This window comes from Pipistrellus hanaki (genome assembly GCF_964339955.1).
Source record: "Pipistrellus hanaki genome assembly, chromosome: 5".
Lineage (NCBI taxonomy): Eukaryota > Metazoa > Chordata > Mammalia > Chiroptera > Vespertilionidae > Pipistrellus > Pipistrellus hanaki.
Window position 1 is genome coordinate 31,472,429 of NC_140507.1, and position 25,414 is coordinate 31,497,842.

At 43.9% G+C, this 25,414-nt stretch overlaps 1 protein-coding gene and 1 pseudogene across 3 annotated transcripts in view; one reads left to right on the top strand and one right to left on the bottom strand.

Moving 5' to 3' along the window:
- Positions 1-3,015: 3,015 nt before the first annotated feature.
- On the bottom strand, positions 3,016-5,133 carry LOC311623999 (phosphatidylinositol 5-phosphate 4-kinase type-2 beta-like; annotated as a pseudogene). Its single transcript has 2 exons — positions 5,074-5,133; positions 3,016-4,084 (listed from the first exon to the last, which is right to left on the bottom strand). The product of its transcript is annotated as a phosphatidylinositol 5-phosphate 4-kinase type-2 beta-like (transcript).
- Positions 5,134-11,767: 6,634 nt separating this feature from the next.
- Positions 11,768-25,414, top strand: part of AFF4 (ALF transcription elongation factor 4) — a 70,725-nt gene continuing 57,078 nt past the window's right edge. For both annotated transcript variants that reach the window (XM_084886565.1, XM_084886564.1), the window contains exon 1: positions 11,768-12,127. The gene's annotated coding sequence lies outside the window, so the exon portion shown is untranslated. The remainder of the gene's footprint in view (positions 12,128-25,414) is intronic.

A 25,414-nucleotide genomic window follows, 5' to 3' on the forward strand; every position in this document is an offset into this window, starting at 1 on the left:
CCAACGAGGAATCCAGCAACTCTTTAGTGCACGGGACCACGCCCAGCCAATTGAACCACACCAGCCAGGGGGAGAATGGCCTTCTTTTGTTCAATTGTGTGTTAATCCACACCTGAAGATATTTTCCACTGAGTTTTTTTAGAGAGAGTGGAAGGGAAAGGGAGAGACAGAGAGAAACATCGATTAGAGACACGAATTGATTGCCTCCCGCCCATGACCCAACACAGGTTGGAGGATAAGGGGGGAGGGGGTGTGGATCCAGCCTGCAACAGAGGTACCTGCTCTTGATGGGAATCAAACTCGGGACCTTTCAGTTTGTGGGCCTACACTCTATCCACTGAGCCAAACTGGCTAGGGCAGGCAAGAATTACCTTTAAAAAAAAAAAAAATCCTAGCTGGTTTGGTTCAATGGATAGAGCATCATCAGCCTGTGGACTGAAGGGTCCTGGTTTGGATTCTGGTCAAGGGCGCATGTCTAGGTTGCCGGCTCTATCCTCAGTAGGGGCCGTGCAGGAGGCAGCCGATCAATTATTCTCTCATCATTGATATTTCTACCTCTCTCTCTCCCTTTCCCTTCTTCTCTGAAATCGATAAAAATATATTTTAAAAAAATCTAAATTCACCAAACCACAGCTCAAATGTTCTGACTTAATCAACAACACTGTCAGAAACACATAAGAGCATTTGAAACAGGATACTATCTCTTAAACTGTAATCAATACACACACACACACACACACACACACACACACACACAGATGCACAAAAATACAAAAACTCGATGTTAAAGAAGTTAGATGTCTGGTAGTTCATCTTTAACTGATGTTACATGTTTCATACACATGATGGCAACATGATCAGCAGACCACATAAATGCAGGGAGCCAGTGGCTGTGGAGACTGCTTGAGGACACAGCCTGCCAAGCTTGAGAGATGCTGGGTCCGACTCTGAGCAGATTCAAATGCTCATACTTGATAAGAAGGCAGGGAAATCAAGTCCAAACACTATTCCGATGTAATCCCTTCCTAAGTTAATCCTTTTTTTCTCCATGAGCCTCTTGATTTCAAATTCTTCAGCTGTGGTCTTCCTATTGATGTTCAGAGCTACCTAAGGCACCTTCCTGGGACCAGGGCAGTTGTTGGACCCATCTGCCTCTTCCAGAAGGGTCCCAGCCTCCCAAGAGGAGTCCAAGAATGCGGTCTCCATTCCTTCATGACCTAAATGCTGTGAATAGGGCACAGAGACTGTGCTGGTTCCTGCTTCAGATGCGGAGCTTGGCCAGGTTTGGAGGGAGCCATAGAAAATGAATCCATTCATCCAAAACGCTTCCACAAACTTTTGTTTTTGTATTTTGTACATAGTTTATCATGTCTCATCCCAAATCCCCAGTTCCTGGTGCGGTGTCTGTTTTCTCTCCCAGCCAGACTAGACTGCTCTGATGTCATCACAGAATGACTCACAGCTCAGTTCTGAGGCCCGGAGAGCAAGGCTTAGAAGGTGGGTGGAGATCCTGAAGGAAGCGACAGGATTACTGCTGAGGAAGCCTGTGGGTGTCAGATCTGCTAAAAGTCTAGAAGTGGGCTTCAAGGGAAAACAGCCCCGAGGCTGGGGCCAGGTCCAATCCCACATCGAGCTTCCAATTTGGATTTCCTGGGTCACATCCTCAAGTGATTCAGAACCAACTTCAGGCTTGGGTACCACACTCCACGGAAGGAGATATCACTCCCAACTGGTCATAACGTCTAGGTGACAAACCACAGGCACAGGGAGTCTGATTACCTACATGGCAGTCCTGGGGTTCAAAAAAGGATCTCTGCAAGGAATACCCCAGGTGCTGGGAGATCTGCTCCCAACTAAAAGCTCACCTTCAGGTGGGGTGCCTGGGAGAAGGTCAGAAGAAAGTAAATGGATGGAGGGCACAAGCCCTCAATTTGATACTCATCCACTTTGGGGTTTCTGCAAGGGGGAAAACCATTTAACACAAGGGTCCTTTCTAGTTCATCGTGACCAAGTGGGAGGCAGGCTTTATAGAGAAGACATCAGAACTCCTGTAGCTGAGAAAGCCCAGGGGTATGAGTGAAGGTCACAGGGTTCTCTGAGAACCAGTTGTCCGAGAGCCCAGCAGCACCCCCCCACCTCTCACCTTTTCATGAGGATGACCTCACGCCCCTCTGAGATAGTTGATTCTGATCCCAAATGACTGATGTTGATCTGCAGTGTTCCTTCAGGAGGAGAGCGTTCAGATGGAAGAATCACTTGGATCCGAGGATGAAAGGTGAAAGAAGTTGTGCACAATACTTCATAAAATTGAAAAGATAGCCGAAACCGGTTTGTCTCAGTGGATAGAGTGTCGGCCTGTGGACTGAAGGGTTCCGGGTTCCATTCCGGTCAAGGGCATGTACCTTGGTTGCAAGCACATCCCCAGTGGGGGATGTGCAGGAGGCAGCTGATCAAGGTTTCTAACTATCACTCTCTTCCCCTCTGTAAAATATCAATAAAATACTTTTTTTAAAAGAAAAAAATTTGAAAAGATGTAGGAGGGATGAGGTGTCTGACCGCCTCTTCTCTGGCACCAGAGCACTTGGCTCTGAGAGGACCCTTGGCTGGGTCTGTGGATGCCCCTGTCAGTGAAGGAAACTCAGGGCAGGGATAGGGAAGGCGAATAGGGTGATGACACATCATTATAAACAGCAAACCTGGAGCAACGGAACTTCAGAAAAACCCAAATAAACCCACAGTCACTTCTAGCTCCAAGATATTTGAAAAGATTGCAAGGTAGCAAAAAGGAAACCACTTTAAATCAGGGTCAAATGGGGAAAAATAAATCTAAGATAGCAGAAGGTGAGGCTACACCCTGTGATCGGGTACACACACAGCACATCCCCCTTCCCCCTCCCCCCCCCATCTCCCTAGAATCTCAGCATCACCGGCTGCAGTCTCACTGCTAAAGCCCTCCCTGACCGCTCATTCTGCTCCCTTCCCTCCCATCTAGCCGAAATACACCTCTCCCTCTTCCTGTCCCTGTCCCCAGATCTCTATTCTCTGGTTCTACCTTAGGATGTTGGACATAAACTTGTTGAAGTGTTTGGAGTACTGCTCAGGATTCACAGCCTAGATCTCAGACCCTGCCCCATTTTTCGGTGTCTTGTCAGCATGTGCAGCTTTTTTCTTAGCACCATAGAGTGTGAATATATCAATGACAGCCACGAAATAGACCTCCTTCTTGGGGGCACTTTCATGGCTTCTCATGGCACAAACTTCAACAGAGGGATCAAATGTTCCAGGACCAAAGAACCCAGGGAAGCTGAGGCGGCTGCCAGGCTGTCTGGAGGTGCGCCATAGGAACAGAGCAGGTGGCTACTCATCCCTTTATTCTCACACTCCTCATCCTCTACCCACTCCCCCACCTCCATCTTTCCCTGCTCTGCCTGGCCCACGTTGTGGATGCGCAGCAGCAAACTGCAGTCCATGACCTTTAGTGGAGCCAGACGCTCTATGTCCCATTACAGTTTTTCTAGGAAGTTCTTCTTACTTTCCTCTCCTATCTGCGTTTCTGCCCTTCACTGAGGAAATCATTGTCTTTATATGTTGGCAAGTTCTTAGCCTTCTTGCCACTCGCTTCTCTGGCAACAGTAGAACCCATGAGGTCATACTTGCAGGGTAGAGTGAGCTGATAGCTGAACATGTTTCTAGTGACCACCATGTGGGTTTCCACACCTCCTATGGTCAGGCAGTACATCCCCAAGAACTATGGCAAAAAGGTATTGCCGTGACACTCCGCTATGAACTGGTGGTACTTACGATGTGCATCTCAGGCACATCCTCACTTACCACAGTCGTAATGACAAAGTGCCGGTCATAGGTGGTGAGGATACGTGTGCCACCTTGGCCCTGGCTGTCACTATCGAGAGGGGCACATCACTGTATTCTGGTAATCCTGATCGACAATCCCAAATCTCTCCTGGAGATTTCAAAACAACGTGGGACAGTACTCCTTGAACTTCAAGATGCTGGGAAGGTTCTCCTTCTTGAAGAGATGATTGTCCACCTGGGTCTTGATGTATGCTTTGAAATCATCTTGTTGCTGGTGGAAATAGAGTTCTTCCACACAGTCACGAGAGAAGCATTCCAGGGATCGACACAGAGGAAGAGGAGATGTAGTGGTAAGATTTATTGGGTAAAAACCAAGGACTGCCCCCGGGTGCCCACTGTCTCTTCCACGACCAGGTGGGGTAGCTTCGTCTCACCGCGGAAGAAGTCCTGGGCCCGGTGCCCACCAGGAGGGTCAGGATCCAGCACGGTAATGCTGTCACCCTGGGCTCTCCAAGTCCAGCTTAGGCTCTGCTTTGGCTGTGTCCCAGCTGGCACTGCACTGCCACACGGAGGTCCATGCTTGGAGACATGCTTGGAGCTGAGCAGCTGCCACAGAGAGAGAGGGCAAGGGAAGGAACAGGCAAACACACTTGTGCTACCCAGATGACAGGCCTTTGTTAGCTCTGATTATACTAACTCAGGCTTGGGAGAAAGCAGGCTTTCTTTCAAACTAACCAATCTCTTTCCTAATCCTTCCTGGGCTTATCCTGGGCCCTCCCCTGACCAACCCCTTTTCTGGATCTTCTGGGGTTTGGTGTCCCTTATCCAACCTCATCCTTTCCCAGGCTAGATTCCACCCCTTTATGTTGCCATTTTGGCTCCTGCTGTGCATGCCTCAAAGTCTTGCCTCTTCATGGGGTTTCTAATGTAGGTGCTTACCTCTCCCTGTGCCTTCTTGGTTTCTACTGCGCATCCTTCTAGCGAAGGAATTTCCCCTGCTGTTTTATCCCTCCACCTGGCTAATGGCTGGTTGTCCCCCTGAAAAGATTGGAAAGCCGATTCTCCCTGCCCACTTCGGGCGTTAAGTCCCCTCAGCAGAGGATGTAGCTGTTCCCTGGGGAGATGGTGAATATGATGGCTTCCTAGTGAATCAGGCGTAATGTCCAATTCAGCTCCCTGGTTTATTAGGCCTAATCTGATTCCATTTGCTCCCTTCCTTTATTAACAACTAACTAGCTACCTACACTAACAAATCAGCATTAGCATGACAGGGACAGGGACATTGCTCAACTCATTGATTGTGTAGATCACCCCCCACATCAGGATGTGATATTAATATCACATGCCAGTGGAATGATAGCAGTGTTACCCAGTACCTATCTGTGTGGAAAGATGTCTTCAAAAGTGAAATACATAACATTTTATTACAGGTCAGCATTAACAGAGGAATATTTGAAATCACTTTTTAAAAAATTATATTTTTAAAATGATTTTATTGCCCAGCTAGTGTGGCTCAGTGGTTGAGCATCGGTGGTTGAGTGGTTGAGAATTGAACCAGGTCACCAGTTCAATTCCGGGACTGGGCACATGCCCAGGTTGTGGGCTGGATCTCCAGTAGGGGACATGCAAGAGGCAGCCAATTGATGTTTCTCTTTCATTGATGTTTCTGTTTCCCTCTTCCCTTCCTCTTTCTCTCAAATAAAAACATATTTTAAAAATGTTTTTAAAAATATATTTTATTAATTTTTTACAGAGAGGAAGGAAGAGAGATAGAAAGTTAAAAACATAGATGAGAGAGAAACATCGATCAGCCGCGTCTTGCACACCTCCTATCAGGGATGCACCCGCAACCAAGGTACATGCCCTTGATCGGAATCAAACCTGGGATCCTTGAGTCCGCAGGCCGACGCTCTATCCACTGAGCCAAACCGGTTTCGGCTTAAAAATGTTTTGACTGATTTTTTTTTCTTTTTTTGGGAGAAAGGGGGGGAGGGGAGGAAGGGAAAGGAGAGAGAAACATTGATGTGAGAGAGAAAGATTGATCAGTTTGCCTCCGGTATGCACCTGTCTGGGGATGGATCCCACAACTTTGGGCATGTTTCCAAAACTTTCAATGGGAATCCAACTAGCAAACTTTCAATTCATAGGACCATGCTCAATCAACTGAGCCACACCATCCAGGACTGAAATCACTTTTTTTTGAATCCCAGTTAAGTGAAATGTCCCTATTCCCCATCAAAAACACAAATTTATTCTTCTCATTAGTGGACCTGAATTATAAAACTTACTCAATTACTATATTTTAAAAAATATATATTTTTATTGATTTTGTACAGAGAGGAAGGGAGAGAGATAGAGTTAGAAACATCGATGAGAGAGAGTCATCGATCAGCCGCCTCTTGCACACCCCCTACTGGGGATATGCCCGCAACCAAGGTACATGCCCTTGACCGGAATCGAACCCGGGACCCTTCAGTCCCCAAGCCGATGCTCTATCCACTGAGCCAAACCGGTCTCGGCTCAATTACTATATTTTGGATTTCATTAAAATTATGCAAAAAAGGTAAAATTTAATACTATGTACCTACAAAAAAATCTTTGATTTTGCTATTTGTCATACAAAACCTAAAATATTTACTATCTGATTTTTACAGCAAAAGTTTGCCAAACTCATAGAGAAATAGAGAAAAGAGCCGAAGAGCAAGTCTAAGGACAGAAGTCCGGAAAGATCAAGGGCCCCCTGCAATTGAGACTGAAAAGCAGCAGCCAGGGAGGCCGGAGGGAAACTCCCAAGAGCGTGGCACCTTCAAAACAAAGAGAAGAAAGTGTTTCAAACAAGAGACAATGGTCAGCTGTGTTAAATGCCACTCAGGTAAAAATAAAGAGTCAGCTTTTGGATATGGTAGTATGGGACTTGTTGGTGATCTCCCTGAGTGGTCTCAGCAGCATGGTGGTAGGAGGCAAGACAGAGAGGGGGAGGTCACAAGGTGAGAAGATTTAAAGACCACATCTAAAGTGTTTAGTATTGTGCTTAGCACACAGCTGTGTACAGTAATTATCACTGAAGCTGACACTGTTGCTGCCCATTCATATCCCCTCACATTTCAGGAATATCAGCCTGACTTCAACTTGTGCAGATGTTCCTGATTTTATTTGCCTGAGAACCTTCTCTGGCTGCGGGAATCTGCTCTGCTCACAGGCAGCAGGCTGGAGCTGCTGAGGAATTAATATCCCCAGGAGCAGGCCTCTCACCATAGTAGTTACATAAATATACCAGTCCCTTGCTTTTCACCGTCCCATGATAATTCTAAAGGGGTGGGGAACCTTCTTTTCTGCCAAGGACCATTGGGCACTTACACATCATTTGAGGGCCCTACAAAATTATCAGCTTAAAACCTAGTCTGCTATGTTTGGTCAAGCATTTCATTAAATCACCTCTAATGCCTTGGCATGGCAAGACCAAATGGTTTCATGGGCCTTATACTGCCCTCAGGCCGGATGTTCCTCACCCCTGCTCTAAAGTAGGCATTCTGCAGTGTTCCCCAGTAGGATTAAGGATGGAAAAACCTGCCCTGGCTGGCATGGCTCAGTTGGTTGAAGTGCCATCCCATACATCAGAAGGTGCCAGTCAGGGCACATACCCAGGTTGGGGGTACAATTTCTGGTGGGGCATGTGTGGAAGTCAACAGATGGATGTTTCTCTCTCCCTCTCTCCCTTCACCCTCTGATAAGATCAATTAAAAAAGAAAAAAAGAGGGGAAAAAAAAAAGGAAAAACCTGGAACTTAAGCAAGTTGAAACAACCACCCTCCAAAAATTTGATTCCTAATTATGACACCCCAAGTAACAGTGAAGATTTGGATTGATCATGGCCCCAAGTGTTAATGGTCCCCAGCTCAGGCTGAAGAATGACTATAAGATGAGGCACTGAGGACTGACACCATCTACATCCACACAGATTACAATTATGGGAGCTAAGAACATGTTAATACTTTTCCTCCCACCTTCTAAATTCTTTTGGCTGGGCTAATAATCAAATTAACAGAGACAGATTAACAGGAGAAAATCAAAGTTTAATACATGTGCATAGAGAATTCACATAGGCATCATAATTCCATGAAAATTCCAAAATTAGTGAGGCAACATTGATTATATAAGACACATTTGGACAAAGGAGAAAGGGGGGGACATGGTAGTCGTTTTCAGGAATGGGGATGGTTGCTGTATAGGTAGTTGAGGAAGAACGGAACACACATGGCAGGAAAATCCTTGCTAGGCTACTCAGGCACAATGGGTCCCTGGGGTAGCTAGCTCACAAGAGGCCTGGAAGCCTCTTGTTTACCACACTTAATTCAAATTTAGGCTAAGGCTGCCTCCTAAGATCTTCTTCCTGAAATAGATTTCTCTGTCTGAATCTTTTGGGAAAAGGGGGAGAGTCAACGATTCTTTCTAAGTCTCTATTTTTTTTTTTTTTTTTAAACAAAAAGCTTAAAACTAATACCCCAGTGGCTCATTTGTTAGAGTGTCAGCCCTTGGACTGAAGGGTCTCGGATTCGATTCTGGTCAAGGGCACATATGCCCATTGTAGGCTCAATACCCAGCCCTGGTTGGGGTGTGTGTAGGAGGCAACCAATCCCAGTGAGTCGATGTATCTTTCTCACTTGATGTTTCTTTCTCTCTTCCTCTTTTCTATGCTCTCTAAAAATCAATGGGAAAAATGTCCTCAGGTGAATATATACTAGTATATATCCCCAAAGCAGCTTCAGGGTGGCAGAATTTTGGTTCCTTCAGTCAATATTAATATAATTTTATTAATTTGTTGTCATCTTTAACATAACTACTATTCCAGGAACATTCTGACCAGGAAGAGAAAAATTACAAATAGCTTTATTGTTCATTTCAGGAATTTCTCAAAATCCTCAACTCTTCAATAGATGACTTTAAGTGACTGCTTATGCTGTATGGTAAGCAGAATAATGGCCCTTCAGAGATGCCCATGAACCAGTCCTTGGAACTTCTAAATATGCTGTTTGTTATATGGCAAAGGGGAATTAAAGTGGCAGATAGAATTAAGGTTGCTAATTTATTTGACCTTAAAATAGGGAGATTATTCTGGATTATCTAAAATGGCATGCAGTGATTATTAGGGTCCTCAAAATTAGAAGATGGAGGCAGAATAAAGAAGGCCATAGTAATGTGATTTTCCCCCCCATTTTTTTTATTAAGGTATTATATGTGTACATATCTTAGCATTTCGGCCCCCCCCCCCCCCCCCCCGAGTAATGTGATTTAGGAGGGATTTGACTAGCTGTTTCTGACTTTGAAGATGGAATACAGTGGCACAGCCTAGGCACATGGGCAGTCTCTAGAAGATGGAAGAGGCAAGGAAAGGGATTTCTCCCTAGTGCGTCCAGAAAGGAGTAGCCTTGCCAACACCTTGATCTTTACCCAGGAATACTTGCTCAGACTTCTGACTTACAGAATTGTAAGATGATAAGTTTGTGTTGTTTTAAACCCCTAAATTTGTGACAGTTTGGTACAGCAGCAATAGGAAGCTAATATTCTTTCCAATGTCACAGGCACAAAGTTTGCATGCCCAATGCTCCAAAAGAAAGGCCAATATTCAATAAATCAGAGTTTAGAGCAAGGAAAGGTTTATTGATCTAGAAGGACTAGCTTGAGAAGATGGAATAATTCTCAAATCTACCTTAAGCCAGTTCAAAATTCAGGCTACTATATATATATATATATATATATATATATATATATATATATATATATTGGGGAGAAGGATGAGTGAGGAAGAAGTGGGTGAGGCCTAGAGACAGCCAGGGAGGATTAGGGATGGGGGCAGCAATTATTTTTTCACTAGAGGCCCAGTGCACAAAATTCATGCACTTGGGGGGTTCCCTTAGCCTGGCCTGTGGCCTCTCTCATTCTGGGAGCCCTTGGGGGATATCTGACTGCCGACTTAGGCCCAGTCCCCCCCCCCCCGCAGGACATCCTTAGCGCTGCCACAGAGGCAGGAAAGGCTCTCGTCATTGCCACTGTGCTGCTCGCCAGCTGTGAGCCTGGCTCTGGCTGAGCAGTACTCCCTCTGTGGGAGTGCACTGACCACCAGGGGGAAGCTCCTGCATTGAGCATCTGCCCTCTGGTGGTCAGTGTGCATCATAGTGACTGGTCATTCTGCCATTCAGTCGATTTGCATATTAGCCTTTTATTATATAGGACTAGAGACCTAATGTATGAAATTTGTGCAAGGGGCTCAGTCCTCACAGCCGTGGTAGCTTGCCTTGGCTTTTACAGCTGTGGCTTTTGTCTGGAAGGATGTTCGGAAGGTTATTTGGCTGTCTGGTCTAATTAGCATATTCCACTTTTATTATTATAGACTAGGGGCCCAGTGCACGAATTCTTGTACCTTGAAATGAGCTGTGGGCCATGAGGCTGTGGTGGGCACAGGGGTGGGTCTCAGCCCATCCTCTGTGCCCCTGCCCAGCTCCTCCTGCTATGGCCCCTGGTCCTGTCTGCCAGCAGCTCCTACGGCCTCACTTGCACCTGCTGACGGGCACCAGCAACAGGTGCAAGCAATGGCTCCGGCGCTGGCAGCAGGTGCAAGCGCAGAGCAGGACCTCGGCATGTGGAAACAAAGAATTTTCAGTAACCAACAGAGGCTCACCCTGATGACAGTAATCGGTGCCCTGCCTTGGTCTGGAACCCCCACTTACCTTCACCATCCTGCTGCCAGCCATATTCTGCATTCTGCTGCCGACATCCTCCATGTTCTCTACACATGCTACCTGGTGGTCAGCACATGTCAGAGCAATCAGTTGTTCCCTGTTCGGTCAATTTGCATATTAGCCTTTTATTATATAGGATTCTATTTTGAGTTTGCATTAATATATTTCTTTACATAAAGATATATAGATGAAATCTATGTATTGATATATATACATAAAAAGAGTGAAGCTTTAAAGAAATAAGTAGTCAGTTAAGTAATTTAAAAGAAAAAATATGTATAGATGCTGGCGAATTACCAGCTTTTAGGGCTAATAGAAACATTTTCATATGCACAGTCTACAATAATTTATTACAAAACTCTTAACTTTTATTAAAAACAATCTTTAAAATGTTTCAAAATTAGTAGAAAGTGAAACACACACACACACACCAGCTTCAAGGGGCTCCTTCATGGGAAGAAAACAGGTGAGAGGCAGATTACCAAGTCTTTTCCAAATAATGAGCCAGAGGTAGTATCTCTGGACAATTACTGTACTGGCTTCTATGAGATTCTTTGAAAATTCCGTCTAGTCCATAACTATTATTTGACTCCCAATTAAATTATAGCTTGCCCTGACTGGCAGGACGTTGAGGTGAAGGAAAAAAGGTTTAAAATTATATTCTGAACAGGTTTAGTGGCAGAAAACGTTTAGACGATGGAGGTGGGGGGTGGAGATGGGGTGGGTGGGGGCTGTCTCAGCTTCCTGGAGAAGTTCAAGCGAGGTGGCGAGCACCCTCCGCGGACAGACCCGCAGACCCCCTTCCGGCGGGACCTGTTGAGGGCCCTGGACTCGGGGCTTCCAGTCCGCATGGGAAGCCGGTCTAGGGGTTTTGGGGGCGCAGAAGGCCTGAGCCCTTCACCTGAACCCCAGAACCGGTAGATCCGGCCGGGCCCGGCGCCGCCCTCCGCACCTCGCTAGCGGCTACGCACAGGAGGGTGCGTGTCCGGGTGCCGGTCGGGTCCTGCCCGCCCCGCCCTCCGAACGCGCCGCCGGGCCCAGGGGGCAGGCGCTGGGCCCGCCCGGGGTCGTCGTCCTCGGGCCGGGCAGCTGCGCACGCCCCAGCCCTCCGCACCGGCCCCGCGGCCCCCGCGGCCAGCCGCCCCCGCGGCCCCGGCGGGGAGGGGCGCGCCGCCGTCACGTGACGCCTCGCTCGCCGGGCCCGGTCACATGGGCGGCGCGGCCGCTGCGTCAGTCAGTTCTGGCTGCGGGCGCCGAGCCTCCGTCGTCTCCGCCGCCGCCAGCTGACAGGGCGGAGATCCGGGCGCCAGGTCCTCATCAGCCCGCCCCCGCCGCCGCCGTCGGCCGTCCCAGGCTGGGCCCGACCGTCATGGACCGGGTCGGGACCTCCGGCTGTTCCGTGTGAGGCGCGTCGCCTCCCCGCCGGCGCTTTTCCAGACCCCCGGCGCCCCCGAGCGCCTGTTCCTCGGCAGCCTGTCGCCGCCCCCCGCTGGGCTCGGATGCGCGTCGGGTGAAGGTGCAGGCCCGGTCCCGCCGCCGCCGGGGGATGGTTCGGGCCTAGAGGAGCCGGGACTGGAGGTGAGAAGCCGGGCGCTAAGGGCCGGGCCGCGCCGCGGGGGAGGGGCGGACGAGGGGCGGGGGACGGGGGTTCGGGGTCCACCGGGCGGGGGGCAGGGAGGAGGGGAGCTCGGGGACCCCCTCCGGGCCCTGGCTGCTCCATCCGCCTTCGTCTCTCACCTTCGCGTTCCACTCCCTTCCCCCCACGTAAATAAATAAAACTAACCTAATCCTAACAGAAATTCCCAGAAACCCATCCTTTTTCGCCGTTTTCTCTTGCCCCCCTTTCGTTCCTTAGCCCGTTCCTTCACTCAGAAACCCCGCCGACTGTTTTGGGACCTTTTTTTTTTTTTTTAAATTCCAATTTCAAGCCATGTCTAGTCAAAGAGAAAAGAGGCCTAGGTTCTGGCTATCATAACCCAACTAGTTCTCGCTTTCCTTCTCGCGATCCTGCTCACCGTCACCCTCCTCCTCTGCAAAAAAAAAAAAAGGGGGGGGGGGCGGCGGAAAATATTCCGCTTTCGAGCCGCGGAGGGGGTTAACGAAAAAATGGGAATGTGGGGGCGTAGTGCCTGTCCCCCCCTAACTTCGGTGCCTGCCTGTTAGCGGGCTACCCGGCAGCTTGTCTTTGGGTATGGATGGCGAAGGCCTCTTCCTCCAGCTGCCTGTGCCCGGGGTTAATCTCGTAATTGACGTCAGTGCTTTGTTCCTTCCACTTTGCTGTTCCTTCCACTCCTGGAGGGATGGATGGATGGATCGTGGGGTAGAGGAGTGTGAGGAGTCTCCTTGTTGCCAGTTAATTTCACCGACGGTGTTAATTTATATCAAGGTGAAAGGACGGGTCTGAAATGATTGTGTGTGGAGTTCAGAGTTGCAATTCAGAATGGTGGGGTTTTCTTTTCCTGTGGGGGCCACAGGGTTTTAGAACTTGGGCCAGTCCCTTTCTCTGTGAGCGGGATTTTTTTCTTGATGGAATCTAAGGTCTAGCTGCCCGTGTGAAGAGGATATTTGTAAACGTCACGTTTGAAGTGTGTGTGTGTGTGTGTGTGTGTGTGTGTGTGTGTGTGTGTTTAGGACTTCGATGCTAGAAGCGCAAAGCTTTGTTTCCATATTCATCCTAAAAAGCTTTGTGAGGTGCTTCTTTTATTTAACGGCCCTTTGACTTAGGAACATTGAAATGTTTGCAAGACATTTCTTAATTTGGCATTTGGTAAAGATCCTTTGTGGCCTCTGAATCTGCCTAGGATCATCTTTGGTCATATGTGCATAAAGAAGTATTGGCAAGTGGCCACTTGGTTTTTAACAAAGCTGGCTTCTTAAATTTTCTCAGGTTAATTTTTCTTATTCAACATTGTGTTTTTCAGTTTCCAAACACAAAGAATTTTCAATAATTTGTTTTTCGTTATCTTTTAGGGTTAACTTACTGGAATCAACCAATGTATTTTTATTTAATACCAGCAGTCTCGTTCAGACTGTGGTAGCTTGCAGGCTGATGACTGGTGTTTGTTAGCTCTACAGGAACAGTAGGCAAATTTTACTTTAAATAAAATTTTGTGTCAAATGGGGACAAGATAGGATGTCTGTGAATGACCCAGCTTAAAAAAAAAAAAAAAAAAAAAAGGAGCTTAGCTGTGTTAATTGGAAAGTGTCTACAATTCTGTGGTATAAAGGTGATTACAGTGCTTTTGGTGAAGCTGTGTACTTAAGAATTCTTAAAGATAAAAATATTTTCATTCAGATTCACTTTCTACTTGTCAGATGACATACATTCTCTTTCTGTGCTCTTTGAGTTATTGTATTGCCTTTTGTAACAGTTGATACTTTCTGCTTTGCATTGCAATTTTCTTATAGTTCTGTTGTAGTGTCTTTAGAGCAAGAACTTTATTTGTACCTCTCTTTATCTTCCCCAATATTTTATACAATTAGTAGGTTGAATTTGAACGTGATAGCCAACCTATGATTTCACAAAGAGTAATCTAAAGAAAGCTATATGAGGAGGAAAATGTGACTGTCAGTTTCAGAAGATGAAGCCTTCTAAAAATATGGTGTCTTACCTTTTTTGAAGAGTTAAGGTAAATGTAATGGTTGAATGTGTACCTGAGAGGAACAAAGAAAACAGGTATTTCTCCTTTTGTGGCCATCTACTGGTTTAGAATAGAGTCCAAAATATATATGAGTCTTTGTAGTATTTTTCAGAAAATCAAAGAGGTATTTTTTAAGTATTGAAGGCACACCTGTGCTGTGACTTAGAACTTCAGTGTGAATTATAAAAATTGACTTAAATTTTATTATTTTTAGCTCTATTCTACAGATATAAAACCACAAAATCTTTCCTATATAATACAAAGGTTTCCCAGTTTTTGAACCCCCAATTATTATGTCTTACTCATTTCTTGCTTTATTTCTTCTTTTTTTAAAAGAGATAGATATCACATCACATTCCTTAAAATATATCTATTAGTCTTTTATTTTTAAAAATATATTTTTATTGATTTCAGAGAGGAAGAGAGAGGGAGAGAGAGATAGAAACATCAATGATGAGAGAGAATCATTGATTGGCTCCCTTCTGCACACTCCACACTGGGGATCGAGCCTGCAATTTGGGCATGTGCCCTTGGTCAGAATAGAACCAGGGACCCTTCAGTCCTCAGACCGATGCTCTATCCACTGAGCCAAACCAAACAGTGCTATTTCTTCTTATGAGTTGGAATAATTACATTTGATTTCTGGGAAGGTGTATACCAGTCTCAGTTATTGTGAAATAAGGTATAGTCAGTGACTTAAAACTGCTTAAACCTAATCTGACCTGTTACCTTGCTGCTTTTTACTTTAGTTTAAGAAAAGCATCCATACTTCTAGTATCTCCCTGCACCCACTTATATTGGTTATTTGAAGTGATACTCCAATACATGGAAGAGGACAGTAATAAGCATTCCAATTACTGAGTTTTTTGGCTGATCATGTGCATTCCTATTTGTCTAGATGTTCATTTTTCACAGGCATCATATCCTGAGAATTTTAATGATACTGGCACATAGAAAATGTTAGAACCACTGAATCCATTTCCAAAATATTTCAAAAATATTTTAATATTGGGACTAGTCTATTTTTGAAGAAAAAAAATCATTCTTAAAATATATTTGCTTCATCAGCTATCATTAAAAAAATCTGCAACCCGAGGAAAGGCATTTCATGTAACTTTTATCTCCCTAATGAGCCATGGTGGTAACTTTTAGTGGGTACTGTTTTAAATTACTCATTTTGATAATTATTTCCTAGGATAGGTAAAAGAACTCTGTTGACTAATGAGTTTGCCAACCACTGCCCTAGACAGCCAGTATGGTTTGGCTATCCAGATATTGTCATGATCTGTCCTAGGACTAGACAAGAATCCCCCCCCCCCCCCTCCCACCCGGGGCTGCTTGGAGCCTGAATGAGTCCCCCATGATTTTGTCAATTTGGAGCTGCCTAGAGACTTATAACTTTTCACTTCAAGTTTTTGTTTTCATGTCTCATTAGGGTAGGGACAGTTTTATGGAGAGGTGAGTACAGGTGAATATGCTGCATAGACAGGCCTTCCCACCTCCTTGCAATTGCTTTCATTTTTTCCATCAGGAATATCATTTTTCTCTCATTCCTTACCTGTTAAAATTTTACCATCTTTTAAGGCCCATGGCAAGTACCATTTCCTTCCTAAAGTTTTGCTTAATTCTTCAATCTACTCCAATTGTGACCTACCTCCCTGGAATCCTGTATCACTTTGTATCTTCCTTAATTATTTGTTAGGCAGCTAACTGGGGCTATAGCCTGCTGGGTGACATGGAACACAATGTATTAGGGAAGACACACTAGTAAAATAAAATTGTTACACTATTTCATTTTGTATCTCTGAAAAATAAGGATTAAAACAATAATCCAATATAAAATTTCACTAAAAAATTAACACTAATTTCTTTTAAAAAAATATATATATTTTATTGATTTTTTTACAGAGAGGAAGGGAGAGAGAGAGAGAAAGAGAGAGAGAAACATCGATGAGAGAGAGTTAGAAACATCAATGAGAGAGAAACATCCATCAGCCACCTCCTGCGCATTCCCTACTGGGGATGTGCCTGCAATCAAGGTACATGCCTTTGACCGGAATCGAACTTGGAATCTTTCAGTCCACAGGCAGACGATCTCTCCACTGAGCCAAACTGGTTTCAGCAACATTAATTTTTTATTATCATTGCATACCCAGTCAGTGTTCAGATTTCCTTGACTATAGCTTCTGATTTTTTTTAAAGTGTGTTTTTATTGATTTTAGAGAGGGAAGGAGAGGGAGAGTGAGTTAGAAACATCAGTGATGAGAGAGAATCATTGATAAGCTGCCACTGGGGACTGAGCCTGAAACCCAGGCATGTAACCTGACTGGGACTGGAACTGTGACCTCTTGGTTCATAGGTCAACACTCAATCACAGCCATACCAGCTGGGCTTTGCTTTGTTTTTACAGTTTGAGTTAGAAAACAAATAAAGGGACATACTATATTACATTGGGTATGTGTCTCAACCCTCTTTCCCCCATCCCCTTCTTTCTGTTGGTTGCTGTCTTTTTGTTCTTATTCCCATACAATTGGTTTGTTAAAAAAAATCAGGTTTTTGACCTATGAGATTTCTCACAGTCTGGATTGTGGTGATTGCATTGCTGTGATTTCATGTAATACTACTGACCTGGTGCATGGATTTGTGCACATTGAAAGGACATTAATTAGAAGGTGGCCAGTGGGGTGGGACTAGGTGAGATGGGCCAGACAGGCCCTGGAGCTAACCTCCCTGATTCCCTGCCTGGCCAGCCTCACCTGGGGTGGCACCATGGCTTGAAGGGCATCTGCAGAGTAGATGGTCCCTCTGCCTGGCCTGCAGGAATTGGGCCGAAACTAGCTCTCCGACATCCCCTGAGGGACCCCGGAGTGCCAGAGGGCATTATACAAAGTTGCTGTCGTACAGGGTATGGAACGCAAATACAAGTGTGCAGTAAACTAGATTCAGGGCTGACAGTGCCCCAGCAACAACATCACCCACAGCCGAAGGTGGAATCATGCAGCCCTGCGAGGAATCAGGCTCCCTCCTCTGGTTCCAGGGTGCCTCACCCGAGAACTGCTGCTGCCAACCCACTACAGTCTGGCAGCTCCTGCATTGAGCGTCTGCCCCCTGGTGGTCAGTGTGCATCATAGCTACTGGTTGGAGGGACACTTAGCTAGAGGCCCAAAAGCATGAAATTCGTGCAAGGGGCTCTGTCCTCGCAGCCCCAGCTTTGTCCAGGAGGTTGTCCAGCTGTCTGGTCTAATTAGCATATTATTATTATAGATGTTTCTTTGCCACTGGTTTTCCTATTAGTAGTTACATTTAGGAGCTTGATTTGATTTAGGCTTGAATTTTTTTTCTCTCCTCACCTGAGGCTATTTTTTCCATTGCTTTTTAGAGAGAGGAAGGGAAGGATGGATGGGGAAGAAAAGAAAGAGATGTGAGAGAGCCACATTGATTGGTTGCCTCCCGAACTTGTCTTGACTAGGGCCAGGGATCAAACCTGCAACTGAGGTTGACATGCTCTTGACCAGGAATGGAACCTGAGACCCTTTGGTGCTCTGAGGCTCTAACCATTTAGCAACATTGGCTAGACTTTCAGGCTTGATACTTTTTTAATGGCAAGAATACTTTGTAGGTAGTGTGTACCTTCAGCCTGGCTTCTTATCCTATCATGCCAGTGAAATTGCTCTTTCCAAGGCTACTTGTGTTTTTATATTGCCAACTTATGTAATCATTGTTTACTATCTCTTTTTGTACTTGATAGTTAATCATTTGATACTTGATATTGTTTTCTTCCTTACTTTGATGACTGTTCATTTACTACTAACTGCTTCTTTGCAGATTTTTAATTCTTGGTAATCCTTTGAGATTGGTATTCTGGATTTTAGCCTTGTCATTTATTCTTCACTCTTCTGGGTAATACCATCCATTTGTATTGCGTAGCTATCATCTCTAAGTGTTTTATGGGCATCAGGACTCTTTCATCCAACTGAATAGACCCCTTTAGTTTGTCTAATAGGCACTTTGTTTTATTTAGGAAAGTAACATATACTTACCTTAAGCCAAAATAATTTATTGGGAACATTCTAGGTATCCTAAAAATTCTAAGAAAGGCAGGAAGATAGAACTCAGGAACAGCTAGATAGAGAGGTTTTTTGTATAGTCAGTTAGTTCTCTTGCTGCAGACCAACTTTAATACTAATATCTTCTGAATTTGAAATTTTGTATCTTCTGCTTTCAGAGATAGACTGACCTAGGAAAGGGGACTAATTAGATTATGTGTCCACCTCTAGACCATAACTTTGGCTGAGGGGCTACATTGTAATAAGATGCTCTAGCTGCACTATCCCAGAGAGAAGTGCAGTACAGGCTGGGCCATAGCGGGTTTGGCTCAGTGGACAGAGTGTCAGCTTGTGGACTTATGATCCCGAGTTCGATTCCAGTCAGGGACACATGCCAGGGTTGCTGGCACACACCCTACTCGGGGGGGGGGGGGGGTGGCATGCAGGAGGCAGCCGACCAATGATTCTCATTATTGATGTTTCTATATCTCCCTCTTCTTCTCCCTTCCCCTCTGAAATCAATAAAAATATATTAAATAAACAAATAAAAAACATATTTGGGGCCCTTGCTGGGTGGGCTCAGTTGATTAGAGTGTCATCCTGATACTCCAAGGTTGTGGGTTCCATCCCTGGTGAGGGCACATACAAGACTCAACCAGTGAATGCATAAATAAGTAGAACAAATCAATATTCTTATCTCCCTTCCTACTTCCCTCCTTCTCTCTCTAAAATCAATAATAAAAAATAAGAGATAAACTTAGTTGGGCCACCTCATTCATCCCATGGCTATTTAGTCCTACTTTTCCCCATATGTATATTAAATGTTTTTAAAACGTTTATATATTGTATATCAGCAAACAACCTTATCTCTTCTATGGAGACTACCCAAATTCACATCTGGCTACAACATCCATAGGTCATTGTTCTCTGAGTTCAGGTTCTAAAGGTGAGATTTTTTGTTAATCAGGCCTAGATATGCTTTGTCACATGTCTGAAAATTGTTTTTAAAAAACTAAATTTAATCATCCTTAACATAACTGATACACAGTGGAAACAAAATAACTAAAATGCTTATGAGAGGAGGGCTGAGGAAGATATTGTTGTAAAACTTAACACCTTATCTTGCTACACAGGTATGGTATAAGATAAATGATACAACTAGCAAATTATAGGGGCCTACATTTGTTGTCTTCCTTGAAAATGGAGTGAGTTTTTTAGCCAAATGAAGATTTTTCAGTTCTGTCCACTGGGAAGGTTTTTGTCTTAGATTAAGATTACCACTAAGAGGGCAGTTGGAAGGAATGTTAGGGGAGGACAGATCTATGTCGCTTATTACAAGGCGGCAAACTATGGTTAATCGACATAGTTCTGTGTGCTTTTGTATGGCCTGTGAACTAAGAATGGTTTTACCTTTTTAAATGATGGGGAAAATCAAAAGAATATTTTGTGGCATGTGAAAATTATAAGAAATGCTTTTTTGGAAGCTCACATTTCAATGTTCATAAATACAACTATTTGTTTATATATTATCTGTAGCTGCTTTTGCTGCTGCAAAGGCAGAGTTGAGTAGTTGTGACTATATGGCCTACAAAGCCTAAAATATTTACTAGGAGGCTTTAAAAAAGTTTGTTGACTACTGTTTTAGCAGATCAAATGGGCCTTCGTAGACATTTGGGTCTAAGGATTGCCTTAGGGTTTAACAGTTAGTTATAATGCCCCTATTTACTGTGGTAGTTGTTATGGGTTTTTGTTTTATTGTAGATACGTATGCACATACAGTATACACACAAATACACATACACAAACAGGTGGGATCTGGGCATTAGCCTAGCTTTAGTTAGGAAATCAGACTTGACGTGTCTACTGTACCCTTTACTCTAAAGGGAGGATCACATTATAGGTTACATTATAACATGGTTGCCTTTAGTATAACTATGTAAATGGGGGAGAGAATTTCCAGAAAATCTGGGGTGAAGTGAAGCCAGAGGCTGGTCAGATAGTCCCTATAATTGTTCATTATGTACAGACTAGAGGCCTGGTGCATAAATTTTGTGCATGGGGAGAGGGGGGAGGTTGTGGGGTCCTCGGCCTGGCCTGAACTCTCTCCAACCTGGGATCCTTTGGGAGATGCCCATCTGCCTCTCGCAATCTGGGACCACTGGATCCTAACAGCTCGCCTGCTTGCCTGCCTAATCACCCCTAACCACCTCTGTCTGCCCGCATGATCATCTTTAACTGCTCCTCTACCAGCCTGATTGCCCCTAACTGCTTCCCTGCTGACCTGATCTCCCCTAAATGCCTGTGCCTCACCCCACCCCTAGAACCCAAGATTTCCTCCTCTGACCGGTCACAGGCACCCAGGACCCAGGCTTCCCTCCCTCTGGTTGTCCGCAAGCACCCAGGACTTGGGCCAGCTTCACCCGGGCCAGCCACAGCCGCAGGGGACCGTGGGAAGACGGCTTTGCCTGGGCTGCAGCCAAAGGCATTGGTTCCCAGGATCGCACAGTGGGCGGCTTGTCCCTCTCCCAGGATGGAGGTGCAGACATAGCCACTGGGACCCGGGGCTGTGGGGTGGGTGGCTTGTCCCTCTCCTAGGCCACAGCCCCAGCTGCTGATGCCTGGGACTACAGGACAGGTAGCTTCTTCCTCTCCCAGGCCACAGCCTGGCTGGTCCCCATTCCTCTCTGGTGAGCCCATTTGTGCCTAGCTGGTCCCCATTCCTCTCTCCTCAGTGTTGAGTGTCTGAGCCATTATGGTGTTACTTCGTGAAGGTGGCACGATATTTGCATGTTATCTCTTTATTATATAGGATTAATTATTCTGCCACTTCTCAATCTCCTCACCCCCAATCTGCTCTTTTTCTTGTCTTGGAGAATGTACCACTATCATCACTTTTCCTAGAAACAATGCAAGTTGTCCTTGACTCCTCTATTTTACTTCTCACATCTGGCTTTCCCAAGATTCTACTTCCTTAACATCTTTGAATCCAATCCCTTTCTCTGCATTTGCTGTCTTAATCCAAAGCTTTCAACTCTCACCTGGAGTATTGCAACAATCTTCTCATTTGTTTCCTTATTGCCAGACTGATCTACTACCGTGTTTCCCTGAAAATAAGACATCCTCCGAAAATAAGACCTACTTACAGGTTTCCTTCTGAGTGAAATATAAGGCATCCCCCCCAAAAAAAGGCCCCCCCTAGACTAAACATGAGAGATTTGGTCCACTGATTCTAAAAGAAATGGAGTCACAAGAAATTCACCAGGAAATTCAGGAATTGGATTGTCATTGAATAAATGAGTAAATTCTTGATACTGTAGGATTCACAGTTTGTCTGGTTTGTGTTGACAACTACCGTACTACTGTACCGTATACAGGTAATAAATTTCCTTTATTTTCATTTAACAATAAATATGTACCGTATTCTTCTTCATGGAAAAATAAGACATCCCCTGAAAATAAGACCTAGCGCATCTTTGGGAGCAAAAATTAATATAAGACTGTCTTATTTTCGGGGAAACAGGGTATACCCTGTACCAGAATGATTTTTCTCTCGAAACCGCAAATCTGATTTTGTTACTTTAAACTCCTTAGTAGTGTTCTATTTTCTGTAGTATTCTTTTACCTGGGGAATACTTAGACATTAATGAGTTTTATGTAACTTCTTAAGGACTGCTTTATAGCGAAATACTCCCTTGGGAGTTTGTTGCTGTGTTTAGATTTTGTTTATTGTATTTGTGCCAAGCTATAGTCCCTTGTACTCAGATGATATTGCAGTGGCTCAGAAGGGAAAGTAAGTAAAATTGGACCATGTCATAGTATGTGTTAATATAGGTAAGACAAACCTGAAAAAACCCTGGCATAGTAGGTGGTTTCATATTTTCACCTTTCTGGTGGACCCCATCTTTATAATTAATCAACACAAAATTTTGCAGTATGGGCTTTATGTTTTCAACTTCAGCAGTGGTTTATATATTTTATATGTATTTAATGTAGATTTTGATAAGGTAGGAAACCACAAATGAACAAGTTAGCAAGTGAGACCTCTTTAACATGGACACTTAAGGACTTTTCCCCGAAAATAAGAGTGTCTTATATTAATTTTTTTCTCCCAAAGTTGCGCTAGGTCTTATTTTCAGGAGATGTATTATCTTTCCATGCGCTAGGTCTTATTTTCGGAGGATGTCTTATTTTCGGGGAAACACGGTGGTTGGCCTGGTGTATAAAGTTGTATTTCCCAAACTAACAAATAAGCAGTTATTAAGTCCATTTTGTATAACATATTTATAAGCATTTTCTGTGTTAGTATTATTGAAGTCAAGTTACAGAAGTGGTTTAAAAATATAGAACCAGATTTGAGACTACATATTTCTAGGATTGAATATGTCATTGGTCTAGTTTCTATAAATCAACACAATCTGTTACATTCATGTTACTTAAAATTTTGTTTTATATTTAGATTTTAAAGTTGTTTTAGTTTTACTATTATGTAAGAGCTATAAACATAATGAGCTCCTACCTAATTTTATATTTACATATTTTTATTAACATTATAGTAAAAAGTCAGAGGAAGCATGAAGGGTTTTTTGGAAGCAGGTATATGTGGTTAGCTTTGAAATAGATAAATTTAGAAATGGGAAGAAGTAAGGGATTACTAAGTAGAGGGGCCAATTTGAGTAAAAATCTGGATCTGAATGTATGTAGGTTATTTTCAGGCTCAGATAAATCCTGAAGGCTTTATAATAATAGGTAAGAATTGAAGTGTAGACAGCTTGAAATCCTTTTATTGCATAAGATTCTCTTAGCTCTGTTTTATGAAACTGTAAAAGTAATTACCAATGCATATATTATAGAAGTTTCCAGTAAGATGCCTTTGTGGGTTTTAGATATTTGTATTCTTTAAAATAATCTGAGCCCTAGCTGGTTTGGTTCAATGGATAGAGTATCAACCTGCAGACTGAAAGGTCCCGGGTTCGATTCCGGCCAAAAGGCACATGCCTGGGTTGCGGGCTCAGTCCCCAGTGGGGGGCATACAGGAGGCAGTCAAACAATGATTCTCTCACATCATTGATGTTTCTGTCTCTCTCCCTCTCCCTTCCTTTCTGAAATCAATAAAATATATATATTTTAAAATAATCTGAATCAAAAGATTGATTTTTTTTCTATAAAAAGAACTGTAAATTTTTACTTTTAACCATTTTCTATGTGCATTTATTTATCTTTGAAGTTGAAAATAGGCTTCTCGGTTTGATTTTTGTTGTTCATATGCTTTAAGAGTTTGATAGCAACAGTTTTTGAAGTAAGTTTATGCTAATTAAATTTGGTTTACACATTTTTAAAATGTTAATGAAGGAAGTATAATTTGATTTGGTTTTGGTTCTGAAATAGGTACATGGTATATAACTGTAGGACAACAAGAGGAAAGAGTAGTATTACTGAGAGAAGTATTGTCTAAAGGAAGTCAGCTGGTTACATGTAATATGAATATTCATATATTCTTAGACTTACCCTTAAGTGTAGCATTTGTGTATATAATAAACATTTCTTTCCTTGAATTGAGGTTTTACATTGTCTAGTATTTTTAAAAGAACATACTAGTTTATCAGTAATCAGTGTGGCAAATACTGTTTCAAATTATTTATTGAACAATGGAATAACTGCTTAACTACATGATAAGCATTACTCTTTGGCTTCTAAGATGAGGAAATAAAGATTTGCTTTATCCGAGAAGCTTCATGGAGGAAGTGAATTGAATTATAGTCAAAGGAAAAGAGTTGTAGAGCTTGACAAATAAACATTTTAGTTCTGGCCTATCTGAAATAATTAAATGCAAATGTTACAGTGCTAAATTTTTGCACATGGTGTTTGATTTTAATGTAATATGAAGTACTGATTATTTTTATTGTGAATATCAGTATTTTGTGATATTAGGTAAATAATACATGATCTCTGGGTATTATTTCCTAGTAAGTGCGATAATGTCTTCTTTCCAACCATGCTGTGAAATTCATTAGTTTTCTCATTCAGGTGATTGTCTACTAGGTTATTGTAAAGATATGCAGTGCTGAACAAAATAAACACATTCAGTCTGCAGGTTGATACTCTATCCATTGTCTAGTTAGGGAGGAAATATTAATGAACATAAAAATAAATATCTACTTAATGTGATCAAGTATTCTGAAGGAAAAGGGAATGTATGCATCAATTTTCTAAAGCTGGAAAGAGCATCACAAATTCAAGAAGCCCCAAAAAGGCCCCTGGTGGGAATTGGGAGAGAAGAGTTGTAAGATATAATTTGAATCTGATGAAATAGGCAGGAATCAGATCAGGTAGAAAGTCAGATCAGGGCTCTGTAGGCCATGTTAAGGACCTTAAAGTTTATCCTAAGGCAAGTGGAAAGCTTATTAAAAAATTTAAAGCAGGGGTTAGATGACATGATCTGGTTTGTGTTTTAAAGACATCACATTGGCTGTAGTATGAAATGTGGTGTAGAGAGAGACCAGGGGAACTAGGAGCCTTAATTAGAAGGCTGTAGCATTCCCAAGTTGGAGATAAAATGATGGCTTGTTTTGAACAGTGGCGGTGGAGAAAGAAGTGAACAGATTCATTAAAAATATATTTTGGAGGCTGTAATTATGGGTTGGATATGGAGAGATGTTGAAGGGAGGATTCAGCAAGAGCAGTTGCTTGGTAGGATAGGATCACTGGACACGCTGCGTGCGCGGAGAGAACGGAGCCAGAGGGGGGGGGGGGGGGCTGAGTGCCTGGATGGTGTTCCCTAGCAGGAAGGAGATAAAAGCTCCGGATTGTGCTGAACCCCAGACCCGACAGCACTGAACCCCAGTTCTAGGCCAGACCCTGGAGACCCAGGCTCATACAGAGTGAGCTGGGGCTGTGAGGTCGAATATCAGGGGAGTGGCGAAAGGCAGAGCCCCCGGCGGTGTGCACATTGCGCGCAGAGGACAGACTGTTGACTCTGCTGCTAGATTGCCCTAGTGGGAAGGAGACAAAAGCTCCGGACTGTGCTGAGTCCCAGTTCCGACTGCTCTGAACCCCAGTTCTAGGCCAGACCCCAGGGACCCAGGCTCATACAGAGGGAGCTGAGCTGTAAGGCAGAAACCCGGGGGAGCGGCGAAAGGAGGTCCCGGAGGCCCGCACATTGCACGCAGAGAAGGGACGGT